A 2,500-nucleotide genomic window follows, 5' to 3' on the forward strand; every position below is an offset into this window, starting at 1 on the left:
CGATTAGTCTTTCGCCCCTATACCCAGGTCGGACGACCGATTTGCACGTCAGGACCGCTGCGGACCTCCACCAGAGTTTCCTCTGGCTTCGCCCTGCCCAGGCATAGTTCACCATCTTTCGGGTCCTATCGCGCGCGCTCTTGCTCCACCTCCCCGACGGAGCGGGCGAGACGGGCCGGTGGTGCGCCCGCCGGTGACCGGGTCGCGGGCGGCGGGATCCCACCTCGGGCCGGGGACAAGGCCCGGTCCTTCACTTTCATTGCGCCACAGGGTTTCGCTCGAGCCCTTGGACTCGCGCGCGCGTTAGACTCCTTGGTCCGTGTTTCAAGACGGGTCGGGTGGGTCACCGACATCGCCGCCGACCCCTGGCGCTGTTACCCCTCTTCTCTCCTTTTGACGGGAGAGAAGACGTGGACCTGCCCCGCCGCGGCGGCGCGGCGCTGTCGGGGCGCACTGAGTGCAGTCCGCCCCGGTCGACAGCCGCGCCGAGAGCAGGGGGTCCCGTCCCTCTTCCCCGTGGACCCCGCTTCCCCCGAAGGAACCCCGGCACTCTCCCCGAAGAGAGAGATACCGGGGGATCGGAGTGGCGGAGCGGATCGGAGGGAGGGCGCGGAGGCGATCGTCTTCCTCGGCCCCGGGGCTACGGCGTGCATCGGGCCGAGAGGGGGCTGTAACGCCGGGCGGACGTGAGCCCCGACGGCCGGAGCCGACGGGCGCCCATCCCGGACACCTTCCCACCTCGAAGCCTTCCCAGCCGGCCCCGGAGCCGGTCGCGGCGCACCGCCGCGGAGGAAGTGCGCCCTGCCGCGGCCGGGATGAATCGTCCGGGCCACGTCCCCCGGCCCGCGGCCGGCGAGGCCCCCGCGAAGGGGTCCGCCGGACGGGCGTGGGAGTCCGATGGAGCCCGGGCCGTCCGACCGCCGCCGGGTTGAATCCTCCGGGCGGCCTGCGCGGACCCCACCCGTTTACCTCTTAGCGGTTTCACGCCCTCTTGAACTCTCTCTTCAAAGTTCTTTTCAACTTTCCCTTACGGTACTTGTTTGCTATCGGTCTCGCGCCGGTATTTAGCCTTAGGTGGAGTTTACCACCCGCTTTGGGCTGCATTCACAAACAACCCGACTCCGAGGAGGACCGGGTCCCGTCGCGCCGGGGGCCGCTACCGGCCTAACACCCTCCGCGGGATGGGCCTCGATCAGAAGGACTTGGGCCCTCCGAAGCAGCGACGGGGTGGCTCCGGTCTCCCGTACGCCACATGTCCCACGCTCGCCGCACGAGCGGGGATTCGGCGCTGGGCTCTTCCCTCTTCACTCGCCGTTACTGGGGGAATCGTGGTTACTTTCTTTTCCTCCGCTTAATAATATGCTTAAATTCAGCGGGTAGTCACGTCTGATCTGAGGTCTAAGGGTGGGTGGTGCGGAGGGAAGAGGGCGAGGGTAGCGTAGCCGCCACCCCCCACCATCCGCCCCCCTTTCACCTGCATCCCTCCGTCCCTTCTCACCTCTCCTTACCCGGCAACGAAGCTTCACCTTTCGGGGGAACACGAGCGGAGCGAGATCCCAAGGACGAGAAGCAGTCCAAGCCTACGGGCAAGCGCAGACAGCCTCGCGCAGGGAACACCGCCGGCCGCGAACGTGTCCGTCCGTGGTCGCCGTCGGTCCGAGCAGGGGCGCCGGCGGCAGGTGTCGACCGTGCGCGCCGGACCCCTTGGAGAGGGTCTCGAAGGAGAGAGTCTGACTTTAGGGGGACGAAGGAGCGAACACGGCGTGGGTAGCCGTGAAAGCCCCTGCGACTGAACCCCAGCGGCGCTCGCCCTCGACGGGCGGCGATCGATGAGAAGCGACCCTCAGACAGGCGTAGCCCCGGGAGTAACCCGGGGCCGCAAGGTGCGTTCGAAGTGTCGATGATCAATGTGCCCTGCAATTCACATTAATTCTCGTAGCTAGCTACGTTCTTCATCGACGCGCGAGCCGAGTGATCCACCGCTAAGAGTGGCTCGTTTTCACACGCTGGTTTTTACAGACGGCCAGCTCGTCCTCGTCAGATGTACGGCACCGCTACATTCGTGTGCACACGGCCGAAGCCGAGCGGACGTTGTCCAAAGAGCGACGCCTGGGAGAAGAGCCTCCGCGGCACACCGCCTGGGGCGGGTGCGGGAGCCCAGTCCCCTGCGCGCCGCTCGTGGGGGACCGGGGGCCGCCACTGGAACGCAGCTCACCCGGCGGAGGCGCGTCTGGCGACAAGCCCCATCGACCTTCGGCAAAGACCGGCGTGGTCGACCCGACAGCGGGGAGAGGAGGAAGACAGGCGCTGCACCTGTGGAGAGAGGCAGAGGGTCCTCGCGCGCCGAACCCTACCATTCTCCAGGCGCTACGCCGCCTTCCCTCGCCCCCTCATCGAGGACCATCCGCCAGCCACACCGCTCTTCGTTGGGTAACACGGCGCCGCCAGCCGATCTTCACGCGACGTCGGGGAGAGGAGAGTACGGTCTCCCGGGCACCCC

The 2,500-nt window shown here is 67.3% G+C and overlaps 1 non-coding gene across 1 annotated transcript; it reads right to left on the reverse strand.

Annotated features, from left to right (window-relative positions):
- Positions 1-1,837: 1,837 nt before the first annotated feature.
- Positions 1,838-1,991, reverse strand: LOC140110421 (5.8S ribosomal RNA). Its single transcript, XR_011851467.1, has one exon. It is a non-coding gene; the product is annotated as a 5.8S ribosomal RNA (ribosomal RNA).
- Positions 1,992-2,500: the final 509 nt, after the last annotated feature.

This window comes from Engystomops pustulosus, unplaced genomic scaffold, assembly GCF_040894005.1.
Source record: "Engystomops pustulosus unplaced genomic scaffold, aEngPut4.maternal MAT_SCAFFOLD_277, whole genome shotgun sequence".
NCBI classification, from domain to species: domain Eukaryota; kingdom Metazoa; phylum Chordata; class Amphibia; order Anura; family Leptodactylidae; genus Engystomops; species Engystomops pustulosus.